The sequence below is a fragment of the Heterodontus francisci genome, chromosome 3, assembly GCF_036365525.1.
Source record: "Heterodontus francisci isolate sHetFra1 chromosome 3, sHetFra1.hap1, whole genome shotgun sequence".
NCBI lineage: Eukaryota > Metazoa > Chordata > Chondrichthyes > Heterodontiformes > Heterodontidae > Heterodontus > Heterodontus francisci.
The window spans coordinates 133,434,510-133,452,249 of record NC_090373.1 but is presented as its reverse complement, the minus strand read 5'-3'; the positions used below and the strand labels follow the sequence as shown (position 1 = coordinate 133,452,249).

At 43.0% G+C, this 17,740-nt stretch overlaps 1 protein-coding gene across 5 annotated transcripts in view; it reads right to left on the bottom strand.

Annotated features, from left to right (window-relative positions):
* The window catches only part of si:ch211-278j3.3 (E3 ubiquitin-protein ligase RNF19A), a 91,261-nt gene that overhangs the window by 45,326 nt on the left and 28,195 nt on the right, over positions 1-17,740 (bottom strand). For 3 of the 5 annotated variants that reach the window (XM_068026043.1, XM_068026033.1, XM_068026041.1), the window contains exon 2: positions 16,742-16,836. The exons of the other annotated variants lie outside the window; for them this stretch is intronic. The gene's annotated coding sequence lies outside the window, so the exon portion shown is untranslated. The remainder of the gene's footprint in view (positions 1-16,741; positions 16,837-17,740) is intronic. 5 annotated transcript variants of the gene reach the window in all.

The window sequence follows — 17,740 nt, the reverse complement described above, 5'->3', positions numbered from 1 at the left end:
AGGCTGCTGCTTTCCCCAATTCATTTAAAACCAGGTGAAATGGAAACATTCATGTAAATCTAAAATATCAGTGCTATTTGAAGTCATGGTGTTATGAACATTTCCTTCCGCTAACTGCTTCACAATAATTTGAAGCAGGAAGAGTTTGGAAATGTTTATGAATGCTCACCAATAATATCCCCCAATTATCAGCCTCAGTCTATACAAGGTGTTTCTTCTGCTGGGAAAGTTCATGGCAGGTGTGGAGGGAGGGAGGGTCAAGTATATTTCCCGTCAGACCAGTTTGTCAAGTGGTTAACTGAATTAAAAAAAAATCTAATTTGGATTGTAAATATTTTAACTAAATTGAGCCAAAATTCACTTTGTCTTTAATTTCCTAATGTATCTCATTAAACAAGGGCTGAAGCAAGCCATATGCTTGCTACTGCAAGGTTTCAAGATGCATTTATGTTTCTTCTTCAAATATTGATGAATCCAGTCACCATAAATCTACAAATAGAAGCTAGCATTGTGATAACATATTATAATTAATTTAGGGACAGTTACAAAGCCCAAGGAAATGGTAATCCCAAGCTCCAGTTAAATGAAATTATGCAAGTGGCTGCAGGTTAACAACTTATTCTATATTTGTGGTATACTACTTTGCTGTTTTGTACTTAGATCAGTTCTCATCCCCCTTCATCAAAATTTGGTTTAGGGCAACTGCATAAGAAAGTTAATTGGGAATATTCAATTGGAACACTGCAGTAAAGTATGAATGACCCTCTTGGCAATCACTCCACAACACAAATATTTTATTCTTTCTGGAGGGAAAATGTCAGAGAAATGGAAGCTCCATTATTGGCATAGAAGTATATCTCACAGGAAAAGGATTTGCGTTTCCTCCCGAGATACAGTAACTGATACCATCACTTCACTGTGGTATTTTCCCACACTGGTGGAATGCAATTTTCAAATAGTACAGTCCTCAGCCTCGATACCAAGTAAAAAAAGATTCAAGCCCTCAGCTTGTTGGTGCTCTATTATGGTTCAGGTTGTCATAGAGTCATAGAGAGATACAGCACTGAAACAGGCCCTTCAGCCAGAGTCTGTGCCGACCAACAACCACCCATTTATACTAATCCTACATTAATCCCATATTCCCTACCACATCCCAACCATTCTCCTACCACCTAACTACACTAGGGGCAATTTACAATAGCCAATTTACCTATCAACCTGCAAGTCTTTGGCTGTGGGAGGAAACCGGAGCACCCGGCGGAAACCCACGCAGTCACAGGGAGAACTTGCAAACTCCACACAGGCAGTACCCAGAACTGAAGCCAGGTCGCTGGAGCTGTGAGGCTAACTACTGCGCCACTGTGCCGCCCGACTGAATACTTCTTAAACTTGTCCTTCCCTAGTCATAGTTTCTGTAGATAAACCCATACTCTAGATCAGAAACTTTATTTTATACTATACAAGGATGGGTGTCAGATGAAATAAAGTCCAGGGGTTGGGAATAACCCTCTGTTCATTATAAACTCGCAACTCGGTGGTGCATAGGATTCCACTAAATCTCATCTCTTCAAGATGGATAACAGCAATGAAGCAGAGCCACATCTCAGGTTGAAATGAATTATACCTCAAATCACACCAGTGACTTCAACAAAGATTTAACAAGTGTTTTATTGAAGACTTCTGTAGAGTTCTGCTTACTGCTCGCACCTGTGGCTACAAAGGCTATATTGACCTTGCTACAACCCCCAGGTCAGATGTTTTCCCCAAAGCACAAAGCTACATTCAGTTTCCCTTTCAAGTACGAGATATTCTCCAATACTCAAACCCACACATACAATCATGATATTTGTCCCTTGTCAGACAAAAAATGTCCATGATTTCTGAACACAAAAACTTGACATGGCTTTGGTGGTCCCCTCTCACGCCATAGTTGTCTCAGGAACCCTGGTCACCATGTCAGGATTAGGAAATGTCATCAGCCCCTCTGGAACCGATATTTCTTCCTCCAGATAGCAAGCTGTCTGCCTGCCAACAGCATCACTGGCTTGGACATCTGAATTGTTAGATGTCAAAGAACAAAGAAGAACAGTACAGCACAGGAACAGGCCATTCGGCCCTCCCAGCCTGCGCCCATCTTGATGCCTGCCTAAACTAAAACCTTCTGCACTTCCGGGGACCGTATCCCTCTATTCCCATCCTATTCATGTATTTGTCAAGATGCCTCTTAAATGTCGCTATCGTACCTGCTTCCACCACCTCCCCTGGCAGCAAGTTCCAGGCACTCACCACCCTCTGTGTAAAGAACTTGCCTCGCACATCCCCTCTAAACTTTGCCCCTCTCACCTTAAACCTATGTCCCCTAGTAACTGACTCTTCCACCCTGGGAAAAAGCTTCTGACTATCCACTCTGTCCATGCCGCTCATAACTTCGTAATCGTCTATCATGTCACCCCTCCACCTCCATCGTTCCAGTGAAAACAATCCCAGTTTATCCAACCTCTCCTCATAGCTAATGCCCTCCAAACCAGGCAACATCCTGGTAAACCTCTTCTGTACCCTCTCCAAAGCCTCCACGTCCTTCTGGTAGTGTGGCGACCAGAATTGCACGCAATATTCTAAGTGTGGCCTAAAGTTCTGTACAGCTGCAGCATGACTTGCCAATTTTTATACTCTATGCCCCGACCGATAAAGGCAAGCATGCCGTATGTCTTCTTGACTACCTTATCCACCTGCGTTGCTACTTTCAGTGACCTGTGGACCTGTACACCCAGATCTCTCTGCCTATCAATACTCCTAAGGGTTCTGCCATTTACTGTACACTTCCCACCTGCATTAGACCTTCCAAAATGCATTACCTCACATTTGTCCGGATTAAACTCCATCTGCCATTTCTCCGCCCAAGTCTCCAACCGATCTATATCCTGCTGTATCCTCTGACAATCCTCATCACTGTCAGCAACTCCACCAACCTTTGTGTCGTCCACAAACTTACTAATCATAGGACCTTTCACACAACAAAATGTTCCACAGCACTTCACAGGAACATTATCAAACAAAAGTTGACACCGAGCCGCAAAAGGCGTATTTAGGCCAAATGACCAAAAGCTCGGTCAAAGAGTAGGTTTTAATGAGCGTCTGAAAAAGAGAGAGCGAAAGAGGTGGAGAGATTTAAGGAGAGAATCCCAGCGCTTAGGACCTTGGCAGCTGAAGGCACAGCTACCAATTGTGGAGCGATTAAAAGCAGGGATGCTCATGAGGCCCGAATTGAAGGAGTTCAGATATTTCAGATGATTGCAGGCCTGGAGGAGGTTACAGAGATAGGGAGCAATACATCACCTGGCATCACATCAGGCTGTCTAGCTCTCAAGCACCCTTTTTCGCAGCATTATTATCTCGAACCTCCTGATCAACTCTAATGTCCCTCAGCTCTGGTATCTTGGTGCATATTTTGCACCCAATAACTACTCATCTAAGCTCTTTCCCGTCATGTATGTAGTTGCTCTATACATGGCCACATATGACAACAACACCTCCTTCCAGTCTTTACCCTCATTTCTCCAAGGATTGGTTTTGTCTTTCCACTTCCCCATTTGACTGCGGACATTTAGGTGTTACTGTGTGATGGTGAATACCTGTGACTTGCATGTAATCTGCACAGGTCTGTGAAATGAATTGTGGTCCATTGTCTTTTTTTAAAATTCATTCATGGAATGTGGGCGTCACTGGCTAGGCCAGCATTTATTGCTCATCCCTAATTGCCCTCGAGAAGGTGGTGGTGAGCTGCCTTCTTGAACCGCTGCAGTCCATGTGAGGTAGGTACACCCACAGTGCTGTTAGGGAGTTCCAGGATTTTGACCCAGCGACAGTAAAGGAACGGCGATATAGTTTCAAGTCAGGATGGTGTGTGACTCAGACCGGAACTTGCAGGTGGGTGATGTTCCCATGCATCTACTGCTCTTGTCCTTCGAGGTGGCAGAGGTCGCGGGTTTGGAAGGTGCTGTCTAAGGAGCTTTGGTGCGTTGCTGCAATGCATCTTGTAGATGGTACACACTGCTGCCACTGTGCGTCGGTGGTGGACGGATTGAATGTTCATGCATGGTGTGCCAATCAAGTGGGCTGCTTTGTACTGGATGGTGTCGAGCTTCTTGAGTGTTGTTGGAGCTGCACCCATCCAGGCAAGTAGAGAGTATTCCATCACACTCCTGACTTGTGCCTTGTAGATGGCGGACAGGCTTTGGGGAGTCAGGATGTCAGTTACTCGCCGCAGAATTCCTAGCCTCTGACTTGCTCTTGTAGCCACAGTATTTATATGGCTACTCCAGTTCAGTTTCTGATCAATGGTAACCCCCAAGATGTTGATAGTGGGGGATTGAGCAATGGTAATGCCATTGAATATCAAGGGGAGATGGTTAGATTCTCTCTTGTTGGAGAGATTCATTGCCTGGCACTTGCGTAACGCAAATATTACTTGCTACTTATCAGCCCAAACCTAGATATTGTCCAGGTCTTGCTGCATTTCTACACGGACTGCTTCAGTATTTCAGGAGTCGCGAATGGTGCTGAACATTGTGCAATCATCCGCGAACATCCCCACTTCTGACCTTATGATTGAAGGAAGGTCATTGATGAAGCAGCTGAAGATGGTTGGGCCTAGGACACTACCCTGAGGAACTCCTGCAGTGATGGCCTGGAGCTCAGATGTTTGACCTCCAACAACGACAGCCATCTTCCTTTGCGCGAGGTATGACTCCAACCAGCAGATTCCCATTGACCACAGTTTTGCTTGGGCTCCTTGATGCCATACTTGGTCAAATGCTGCCTTGCTTTCAAGGGCAGTCATTCTCACCTCACCTCTTGAATTCAGCTCTTTTGTCCATGTTTGAACCAAGGCTGTAATGAGGTCAGGAACTGAGTGGCCCTGGCTGAACCCAAACTGAGCATCACTGAGCAGGTTATTGCTAAGCAAGTGCTGCTTGATGACACTGTTGATGACATCTTCCATCACTTTACTGATGATTGAGAGTAGACTGGTGGGGCAGTAATTGGCCGGGTTGAACTTGTCCTGCTTTTTGTGTACATGACATACCTGGGCAATTTCCCACAATGCCAGATAGATGCCAGTGTTGTAGCTATACCGGAACGGCTTGGCTAGGGGTGTGGTAAGTTCTGGAGCACAGGTCTTCAGTACTATTGCCGGAATATTGTCAGGATCCATAGCCTTTGCAGTATCCAGTGCTTTCAGTTTCTTGATATCACGTGGAATGAATCGAATTGGCTGAGGTCTTGCATCTGTAATGCTGGGGAATTCAGGAGGGGGCCGAGATGGATCATCAACTCGGCACTTCTAGCTGAAGATTGTTGCAAATGCTTCTGCCTTATCTTTTGCACTGATTTGCTGGGCTCCCCCATCATTGAGGATGGGGATATTTGTGGAGCCACCTCCTCCAGTTAGTTGTTTAATTGTCCACCACCATTCGCGACCGGATGTGGCAGGACTGCAGAGCTTAGATCTGATCCGTTGGTTATGGGATCACTTAGCTCTGTCTATTGCATGCTGTTTATGCAGTTTGGCATGCAAGTAGTCCTGGGTTGTAGCTTCACCAGGTTGACACCTCATTTTGAGGTATGCCTGGTGCTGCTCCTGGCATGCCCTCCTGCACTCTTCATTGAACCAGGGTTGGTCTCCCGGCTTGATGGTAATGGTAGAGTGGGGGATATGCCGGGCCATGAGGTTACAGATTGTGGTTGAGTACAGTTCTGCTGCTGCTGATGGCCCACAGCGCCTCATGGATGCCCAGTTTTGCATTGCTAGATCTGTTCGAAATCTATCCCATTTAGCACAGTGACAGTGGCACACAACACGATTGATGGTATCCTCAATGTGAAGGCGGGACTTCGTCTCCACAAGGACTGTGTGGTGGTCACTCCTACCAATACAGTCATGGACAGAAGCATCTGCGGCAGGCAGATTGGTGAGGACGAGGTCAAGTATGTTTTTCCCTCGTGTTGGTTCCCCTACCACCTGCCGCAGACCCAGTCTAGCAGATATGTCCTTTAGTACTCGGCCAGCAGTGGTGCTTCCGAGCCACTCGGTGAGGGACATTGAAGTCCCCCACCCAGAGTACATTTTGTGCCCTTGCCACCCTCAGTGCTTCCTCAAAGTGGTGTTCAACATGGAGGAGTAGATTCATCAGCTGAGGGAGGGTGGTAGGAGGTAATCAGTAGCAGGTTACCTTGCCCATGTTTGACCTGATGCCATGAGACTTCATGGGGTCCGGAGTCGATGTTGAGGACTCCCAGGGCAACTCCCTCCCTACTATAGACCACTGTCCCGCCGCCTCTGCTGGGTCGGTCCTGCCGATGGGACAGGACATACCCAGGTATAGTGATTGCAATGTCTGGGACATTGTCTGTAAGGTATGATTCATGAGTATGACTATGTCAGGCTGTTGCTTGACTAGTTTGTGGGACAGCTCTCCCAACTTTGGCACAAGCCCCCAGATGTTAGTAAGGAGGACTTTGCAGGTTCGACAGGGCTGGGTTTGCTGTTGTCGTTTCTGGTGCCTAGGTCGATGTTGGGTGGTCCGTCCGGTTTCATTCCTTTTTATTGACTTCGTAGCGGTTAGGTACAACTGAGTGGCTTGCTGGGCCATTTCAGAGGGCATGTAAGAGTTAACCACATTGCTCTAGGCCAGGAGTCACATGTCGGCCGGACCAGGTAAGGACAGCAGATTTCCTTCCCTAAAGAAAGGATATTCGTGGACCAGATGGGTTTTTACAACAATCGACAATGGTTTCATGGCCATCATTAGACTAGCTTTTAATTCCAGATTTATTAATTAAATTCAAATTCCACCTCTGCTGTGGTGGGATTCGAACCCATGTCTCCAGATCAATACCCTGGGTCTCTGGGTTATTAGTCCAGTGATAATACTATGCCACCGCCTCCCCAATACAATGTCTGAATACAATGTGACTAGTAGACCATGCCTCGCAAATATTTCAGTCAATGCCAACATTTTTTTCTCTGCCATTGTAGACTTCATTACCACATACTCATATTAACAGCTGTAATAGTCAACCACCACTAGTTAGGACTCTCCTAATGGAAATGGACCTAACAAGTCAACTGCTACAGCCTCCCATGGTCCAGCCGGTAACAGTGAGCTGCTCACTGGTTCTGGTGGATTGGATCTACTGACAAGTTGAGATGAATGACATGTTTTGACAAACTGTTCCACATCCTTCTCCATCCTCCATACTTTAGTTTGTAAGTTTGGCTTAGTAGCAACCACTGAGTTAGCATCACCAGTCTAGGCCCAAGCTTTTGTGGCACTATAACCTCTGAGAATACACTTCCCAATTGTGCACAGTTCATTCACTTGGAACAACGTTTGCACTGAATGGGCAATTTTTCCAATTTCCAGCTTGGATTTTCTGTCTGAGGTAATTCAATTCTGGATCTTTGTCTGACTCTCTTTCAGTCTCTCTAGTTGTCATTGCTCTGGGTGTAGCATGAACTGCCACAAACTCCACGAATGATTCAGTTTCCTTCTCTAATGAAGATCTGTGTGTTTGATCCTCCCTCAATAGTTGTGACAGTGAGTCAGCAATGTTCATCTTTCCAGCAATGTGAACCACCTTGTACTTGTATTGCTGGATTCTCAAAACCCATCTTTCAATTCCGGCACATGGTTTGGATCTGGAAAAATAAATCATCTGTAAGGGCTTGTGATCCATCATTAATTCAAACTCAATGCCAAACAAGTATGCATGGAATCTTTCACATGCCCATACCAATCCTAGGGCCTCTTTCTCTGCCTGAGAATATCTTCTCTCCACATCTATCAGAGATCTGTTCGCATAAGCAATGATTCTCCGACCATCAGCCTTCATTTGCACCAGCACTGCGTCTAATCCTACTGGACTAGCACCTTCAATGACTTTTGTTGATGCATTTGGATCATAGTATCCCAGGGTTTGAGAACTTGTCAAACTGTCTTTCAAAGCTTTGAATGTAGCTTTCTGTTCATCAAATCTGAACCGCTCATTCTTTCTGGTTAACTTGCATAATTGATAGCCAGGGTAGTGATGTTTGGGATATACCTCGCACAATAGTCCACAAGTCCCAGAAAACTTCTCACTTCACTAGCATTTTGTGCCTCGCCTGTTGCTTCACAAGTCATTTTTGGCAGGATTGAGTCTGCTTCTCGTGAGTTTAAGTCCCATGAACTTTAGCTTGGTCATGCCCAGAAGGCACTTGTCTGCATGTACCGTACACCCTGCTGACTGCAATCTAGCCAATACTAATCTCAGCCTCTCGTCACGTTCCTCTCTATTGGCTCCATGAATGATGTCATCTGAAATATTGGCTGTTCCTGGGATCCCTTGTATCACCTTATGAATTTCCTGTTGGTAAATCTCTGGTGCCACATTGTTGACAAATAGCAATCTCTTGTATCGGTAAAGTCCACAATGAGTGACAGAAGTTATCACCTTCTTTGAATCAGGATGAAGCTCCAGCTAGTGGTATCCCCATTTTAAGTCTAATTTGAGACAGAAACAGATCAGCCATGATCTTATTGAATGGCGGAGCAGGCTCGATGGGCCAAATGGCCTACTTCTGCTCCTAACCTGTATGGTCATATGGACAGTATCTTGCTTGTTGAACACTCTTGAAAGATTTCATCCACAGTGGGAATTGGGTGACGTTCTCTCACGACCTGTCGCATATCAACACAGTCTGATATCACCATTTGGTTTAGGCACTATCACAAGAGGCTCACCCACGGTGTTGGTCCTTCAACTGGCTCTATGATGTCTTGATCAATCAGTTCCTTGATCTTTGCCTCAACTTTCCCTCTCCGACCAAAAAGGTGTTCTGCGTACAGGCTGAGCTACAGGCTTCACGTTCTCATCAATCGTTAATCTCACTTGGCAGCTGTGCAACTTGGTAATTCCTTGAAACACTGATCCAAACTCCTCTTGAAGCTCTGCATAGGATTTCATAGAATTCACTTTCAATCCAATGTGTAGCACCCCTAAGGCTTGGCCAGTTTCTCTACTCAGAAGAGGCTCACCATCCTCCTCAATCACTATGAATTCTGCCTCTACACTCTGATCCCCAACTCTCACACTGAAGCATCCAACAGTTTGAAGTGGGGTTTTAGATGTGTAAGGATAAAGCTTTTTGACACATTTTCGCGATGTGCACTTGATTCACTGTCTTCAGTTCCTCCCACAGTGCTCTGCTGATGACATTACTGTCCCTGAATCTACAATAATGCTCATTCAACACCCCCAACAATCACTGGAACTTTCTCATGGTTGCTTCCATTGACAGAAAACATGTATCCATGATTGCTATTTGTGTCCTCAGTCACTGCATCTTCTTCAACTCGTCTCTCAGTTGTACTACTTCCATCTCCGTTTCCTTTACATGGTTTGCTAGGCTTGCCATTCTGTTCAGCTTTGCTTCAGCACTTCTTGGCAAAATTTTCTCTGTCCCTACATATCTTGCCCTTGGCAGGCAGCAATCATCTCTTCCATAGTGCCCCAAGTTGCCACATCTGAAACGCTCTGACTTTTGTTGTTTACATTTACACGTACCTGAATTCCGTTGGGTCACTCCATTAACCTCAGATTTTGTCATGCCAATGGAGAAAATGGGACCAAATTTCATGCTGTGAACTTGTCCATCCACTGCTTCCAAAGCAGCCGCTATCTTCAAAATATCATCCAACGTGAAGTCACTTCCTCTTTCTCGCAGCCTGCGTCTCAGCTTTTCTGACTTGCACCTGATCCATTATCTGGTTATTCAAATTCATCACAACATAATTACATCCATCCGACGCCCGCCTCAAATGAGTCCAAATTGGGCTACTGCTTCGCCTTCTTTTTTGTCTCATTTGACAGAAAACATGCCTTTGGAATGTGGCATTTGGCATCACCACATAATGATCCTTCAAAGCTTTCACTGCACGTTCATAATCCGCCTTTTCTCCCATGTCAGGTAATGTCGTGAAAGTCTCCCTCACCGACGCACCCACATTGAACAGTAATAAAGCCCATTGCTGTACTTTCTGCATCTCCGTTGCCCCATCCAAAAACCAGCTGTATTGTCAGCATTCGCTTCAAACTCCTCCAACTGCGCTTTCCATTTCACACCGACCGGAGGGATCAAAGGGCTCAATTCTCTGTATTGCAGACATATTAGCTCCAGCAAATGTCATGACACAATCCTAAATATCTTCGAATTTACCTCATTGCCAATGTTACATCTCAGGCTGAAATGAATCACACTTGAAATCACAGCTGTGACTTTAACAAAGATTTAACAAGTGTTTTATTGAAGACTTCTATAGAGTTCTCCTTACTGCTCTCACTGTGTCTACAAAAGGTTATTTGACCTTACAACAACCCCCAGGTCAGATGTTTTCCCCAAAGCACAAAAATACTTTCAGTTTCCCTACCAAGTACCATATATTTTCTCTAATACTCAAGCCCACACATACAAACGTGACAAGCTGGTTTCAGCAGAAGCAAATAGTACAAGCATGATACCAAATAGTACAGTAAGTACTATGTAGGATTTTATATTCACATATTCTGGCCAATAATTCTGAACTTAAAGGGTTAATTAAAGCAACATTAAAAACCCACAACAAATCTCTAATAGCTTACCACAACTTCCCTATATAAGTAGCAAACAGTAAGTGTTCAAATACAGGTACCTTGCACACTAATCTGACAGTCTGCTGGCTTCCTGCGTTATAAAATAAGGACTCCGAAAAGGCAATTCAAAATACCATTATTTTCTGCTTAACTTCTCGTGATAGGAACATGATGCTATGCTGAACAGCCAAGGTGCAAATCTGTTTAATTTTGTTATAAAAATTTTGTTTAAGAGACACTGACTTTAAGATACAAAAAGGAAACAACTGATTACATAAAGCTGCCATACAAAAATATCTGAAAACATGCCTTATGATGCTAAATATTTTCTTCTACAATTAAGTATTATATTAATACACAAATTTTAGCTGAAAAAGGATCAGCATTTAATAACAATGCAGTATTAAATGTCATTCTTCTAAATGTTTATTGTCCGCATCAAGGAAATAAGGAACAGAAAAAAAATTACATTAATTTAGTTACTTTCTCTTGATCCTTCAGCCCATGCAGCATCTCTAACAAGGCTGGACTACTCTCGGGCCACTTTGAGGGAGGTATAAAAGTATGTGCAAGAATATAAAGGCATTTCTTCACAAACCCCTCCTCACCAGTTGAAATTTCTTCGTATACCAGTCAATTTTATTTTGTCTGATTTCACTCCTGTGAGGCACCTTGGGGCATTTTATTACATTAAAAGCACCAGCATTGATTCAAGGTAAGGGGCAGGGGGTTTAGAGGGGATTTGAGGAAAAATATTTTCACCCGGAGGGTGGTTGGAATCTGGAACACACTGTCTGAAGGGGTGGTAGAGGCAGGAACCCTCACAACATTTAGGAAGTATTTAGATGAGCACTTGAAACACCATAGCATACAAAGCTACGGGCCAAGTGCTGGAAAATGGGATTAGAATAGATAGATTTGATGGCCGCATGGACACGGAGGGACGAAGGGCCTTTTTCTGTGCTGTATAACTCTATGACTCTATATAAATGCATGTTGTTGTTGCTGCTGTAAGCTGAAATGACCAATGTGAAAATGAACAGTCACCATCTAACTATCTCAGATGTGAGCGGGGTTGGGGGTGGAGGGTGAGATGTGGAGGGTTCTGTTGGCAGGAAATAAAGAGAATATTAGGCCACAGGAACATGTATATTCCACATGGCCAATCTATATTTAATTCAGTGGCTTTGGTGGTATAGCAAGAGTGTATAACTCAGCCTTTAACTAGGACGTTATGGCCAGTTCAAGTTCCATAATTATACAGTATGGAATACAACAGATCATAATCTGAGTTTACAGTATGTCTTATTGCTCTGCATGTGGAGCTAAACATTAAATTTATTAAATGGATAAAAAAAGCAAAAAATCCAATTTAATCTACAATGTAACAGTTATTCAATGAGCCAAAGTACAGTCACATAAAGTACTTTTAATCTGATACAAGTGACAAGTCAGAATGGATAACAGTTTCGTACTGTGCACCTTGTCTTGTAAATTACATGATTCATCAAATCAGTACTGACTATATAAAAGGAGCAAAAAGTAAAAGCATTTTTCATACACAACAGCACATTTGCAGAATTATTCACCTTTCCTGCAAGTAGCTTTCCAAAAGTCAAACATTCACAATTTGTTCTTCAAGAACAGTGAAATATGGAAAGGCTGGCTGAAAGATGGTTTACCTGTCAGAACCCATTGTGCAAATCTAAAAATACTCACATACCAAAAGCTCCTGATAGTGAGGCACTAGCCAATTGGGGCATTTTTTGTTTAAAGTTACAAAAATGGCTGGATTGCAGACTCTCATAATATTTAAAATTAATTCACACTGAATTTGAATAACGCTGGATTTGTTTCAATTGTATTCTCCACAGAATACAGAACATACACCATGGAGTATGGAATAGACCACAATTGTTTTATTGGGGGGGGGGGGGGGGGGGGGAAAGGGAGGAGAAGCAAGAGGCGATCACAGGCTCAGATCAAGCTGTAAATCACTTGTGAAATTTGAGCAATTTATCAACAACACTGCCTAGGAAAGACAGTTAACAGTTTAGGTTACTCTTCTCGAGAATCACATTTACTTAAAATTTAAACTTGCTGTCAGCAGGAATATCTTAGCAGATGGTAATGAGTGTCCAACTCCCATAAAAATATGTGATTTGATGAGCAACAGTGTATCAGTTTGGACTACAAAAGGCGGATTAAACTGAAAATATGAAAACATCAGAGGACAGGAAAAGACCAGCTTGTCTATTAAGCCTGTCGTGTGCCACAGTATAAAAGTTACACAACACCATCAATCTCATTTCCCCTCTCTCATGCAGTCTCCTAGGAGCGACCAGAAATTAGTTTTTAAAAAAGCCTGAGGGGTGGGGCGGGGGAAGTTACAGGGCAGCATTAATGTTAGTGTGTCTGTATATAAAATATACGCATACACACAATCCTTATTTTCTATTCAATAAGCTGCTTCACTGGGGAAAAGAGTGGAAATACATCCCTCCCTCCCCCCCAACCACATAAAATTATAGCAGATACCCTACACATAGTAATTGTGTTAATTTGTAATAACATACTTGGAGAGTTTCCAGAAGTTCCAGCAAGGCTAATCTGATGCCCAAGGGAGCTTTGGATACTTAAAATTAATGTTAAGGCAAAACAACAGACATAAAACTGAAACAACTAAGATATTGAGACCAGATTTTCAACTTTTCTGTAGAACAGTAAAAAGCATTTTACTTGATTAACTACCTGCATTCAATAATAGAAGTGGCTGAAGCGATCATTTGATTTGTGTGGTATTTAGACCCAGCATGATAAAAGTCCATGTAAATACACACAGCTGATAAGGTTAATGAAGAAAAAAAAGACTGCACATGCTTTGTTAATATACGTCACTTAAAGCAGCAAAGAAGGGAAGAAAGCACAACACAGCAGGTGACATTAACTAGGGGAGGCAGACTGCCATCTTCCCATAAAGCTACAGGTGCAGGATAAAAATTAAAAATTCAGGTATATATGGATATATGTAAAAAAAAAGTGAGGGGCGAAGACAGAGAAAGGGGGTAAAGACAGAAAGAATGACAGGAAAGGAAAGAATGTCAAAGCACTTATGGGCGGCACAGTGGCGCAGTGGTTAGCATCGCAGCCTCACAGCTCCAGCGACCCGGGTTCAATTCTGGGTACTACCTGTGTGGAGTTTGCAAGTTCTCCCTGTGTCTGTGTGGGTTTTCGCCGGGTGCTCCGGTTTCCTCCCACCACCAAAGACTTGCAGGTTGATAGGTAAATTGGCCATTATAAATTGCCCCTAGTATAGGTAGGTGGTAGGGGAATATAGGGACAGGTGGGGATATGGTAGGAATATGGGATTAGTGTAGGATTAGTATAAATGGGTTATTGATGGTCGGCACAGACTCGGTGGGCCGAAGGGCCTGTTTCAGTGCTGTCTCTCTAAACAAAAATAAATAAATAAACCAATGAATTACTCTTGAAATCAAAACAGAAAATGCTGGCAATACTCAGCAGGTCTGGCAACATATGTGTTAAGGGAAACAGTTAGTGTTTCAGGTCAATGAGCATGCATCAGAAATTACTTTTGAAGTGTAGTCACCATTGTATAGATAAACTGTATAAAAATTTAACTTCACCACCTGGGCAGTAATCTGGCAGCCTAGATCTGTGATAAAAACAGGAAGTGCTGGAAAAACTCAGCAGGTCTGGCAACATCTGTAGAGAGAGAAACAGAGTTAACGTTAACTCTGCTTCTCTCTCCATAGATGCTGCCAGACCTGCTGAGTTTTTCCAGCACTTTCTGTTTTTATTTCAGATTTCCAGCATCCGCAGTATTTTGCTTTTATTATAGCCTGGATCTGTTATAGATCACTTCTGATTTTCAGTCTACTGAAAACAAATGGAATGAAAATTCGGCAAATTCTAGAATAGGTGGGAATTTTGTTCTGGTAGATTAAGACAAAAATTTACCCCCATTTGAACATTGCAAGGTCTCACAAACAGCAATGAGATTAATTATCAGGTAATCTGTTTTGGTGCTGTTGTTTACGGGATAAATATCAACAAGCACAATGGGAGAACGCCAGTGTTCTTCTGTGAACAGCACCATGGAATCTTCTACTTTCACCAGAAAAGGAAGATGGCACTCAATAGGACGCTGAACTGTCAGCCTAAATTCTGCTCTGACTAGGCATAGAATTGACGAATTCAATAGGAATAACAATAGGATAGTAATTTCTAAAACAGCTAGCTGTCTAGGGTTTGATATTTGTGTTTAGCTGCTAACCTCAATTTGAAACCAATGTCCCCTCTCAGCTGTATACATGCGTGGCAGTGCAGCAACCGGAGGTACCACGCAGGCTGCTCACTACTCGTCTCCTTTAAAATACCACATATGTGCAGCCAAAGAATTTGAAGGGACCACGCAATTAAATGAACAGACCACGCACACAACAACAAAAAAAAATACAGAAGACGTTGTTTTGACACCAAAGATCAATCCAGATTATATTGTCAAGTTCTGAAGAAGGACTTTAACACATGATCTACTGAGTCAGCGGTGAGAATGCTGTAAATGATCCTGTGCCTTAGTAGATAAGAATTACTCGTATTTTAAGGTCATAGGTGTAAACTCTACTCTAGGACTTCAGCATATCTTCCAGACTGACACTTCAGTTCAGTACTAAAAGGGATGCTGCATTGGCAGAAGTGCCAGTTCTCAGATGAGATGTTAAACTGAAGTTCAATGGTCTATTTCAATGGATGTAAAATATCCATGGCACTAAAAATCCAAGGATAGCAAGCAGTTCTCTCTATGTCAAAGAACAAACAAAGAACAGTACAGCACAGGAACAGGCCATTCGGCCCTCCAAGCCTGCGCCGATCTTGATGCCTGCCTAAACTAAGACCTTCTGCACTTCCGGGGACTGTATCCTTCTATTCCCATCCTATTCATGTATTTGTCAAGATGCCTTTTGAACGTCGCTATCGTACCTGCTTCCACCACCTCCCCCGGCAGCAAGTTCCAGGCACTCGCCACCCTCTGTGTAAAGAACTTGCCTTGCACATCCCCTCTAAACTTTGCCCCTCGTACCTTAAACCTATGCCCCCTAGTAACTGACTCTTTCACCCTTTGAAAAAGCTTCTGACTATCCACTCTGTCCATGCCGCTCATAACTTTGTAAACCTCTATCATGTCGCCCGTCCACCTCCGTCGTTCCAGTGAAAACAATCCGAGTTTATCCAACCTCTCCTCATAGCTAATGCCCTCCAGAACAGGCAACATCCTGATAAACCTCTTCTGTACCCTCTCCAAAGCCTCCACGTCCTTCTGGTAGTGTGGTGACCAGAACTGCACGCAATATTCTAAGTGTGGCCTAACTAAAGTTCTGTACAGCTGTAACATGGCTTGCCAATTTTTATACTCTATGCCCCGACCGATGAAGGCAAGCATGCCGTATGCCTTCTTGACTACTTGTCCTGGCCAATATTCTACCGTTAATTGCCACCTTTGCCCTACTCAAGCTTCTTTCCATCTTTCATCTAAATCTATCATCGTAATCCTCTATTTCCTTCCCTTTTATATGTTTGTCTAGCTTCCCCTTAAATGCATCTAGACTATTTGCTTCAACCACTCCCTGTGATAGCAAGTTCCACATTCTCACCACTCTTTGGCTAAAGAAGATTCTTCTGAATTCCCTGCTGAATTTCTTGGTGATTATCTTATATTGACGGCCTCTATCAAAATCTTTCATAATTTTAAAGACCTCTATTAGGTCATGCCTCAGCTTTCTTTTTTCATGAGACCCCCAGCCTGATATGTATACTTATGCATTTCTGGTACCGCCCTTGTAAATCTTCTCTGCACTCTCTTTAGAACCTCTATATCCTTTTTATAATACGGCGACCAGAACGGCACGCAGTACTCGAAGTGTGGTGTAACCTAGGTTCGATACAGGGTTAGCATAATCTCCCTACTTTTCAATTCTATCCCTCTAAAAATAAAGCCGAGTGCTTGGTTTACTTTTTTTTATGGCTTTGCGAACCTGTGACGCACCTTTAGTGATTGGTGTATTTGTACTCCAAGATCCCTTTGTTCCTCCACCTCACCTAGACTCGCACCTTCCATGTAGTAAGGCCTCTCTATTCTTCCTAGATAAATGAGAGGTAGAACATTTTTATATGTTGAACTTCATTTGCTGATTATTTGCCCATTCTGCAAGTTTACTAACATCCTCCGGTAATTTGTTGCAGTCCTTCTCAGTATTGACCGTCTCCCCCCAATTTGGTGTCATCCACAAATTTAGAAATTGTGTTTTTGATTCCAAAGTCTAAACCCTTAATGTAAATGGTGGACAGCAGTGGTCCCAGCACTGATCCTTATGGAACACTTCCCACCTTCTGCCACTTTGAATACAATCCATACTTCCACTCTGCTTTTTGTCTTGAAGTCAGCTGGCAATCTATTCTGCCACTTGTCCCGACTCCACATTCTCTGACCTTATTCATTAGTCTATTTCTACGGCTCCTTGTCAAAGGTTTTTTGGAAATCCAGATGAATGACATCTACTGCATTAACATTGCTTTCTTATCTCAAAAAATTCAATAAGGTTGATAAAGCACAATTTTCCCTTTTGAAATCAATGCTGACTACTCATTATTACATTTTTCTTTTCCAGATGTTCTTCTATTTTCTCCTTCAGTAGGGATTCCATTATTTTTCCAACCGCTGATGTTGAACTAAGTGGTTTATAATTCCCTGTGCATGTTCTGTCCCCCTTCTTAAACATAGGTTAGCTATCCACCAGTCCTCTGGCACTACACCTTTTTCGAATGAATTATTAACTGTGTATAGTGATGTCTCTGCTATCTCTTGCTTAGATTCTTTTAAAATGCCATCCAGACCAAGGGCTTTATCCTCTGAGATTATCCTCTTTAAGTTTGATTACTTTATTCAATGCATACTTAAAAATTTTTTTTTAATGCACTTACTTCATTGCTTATCTCATCACTCTGTCGCATCTACCTGCTCTATCTCCCTAGTAAGTACAGAAGC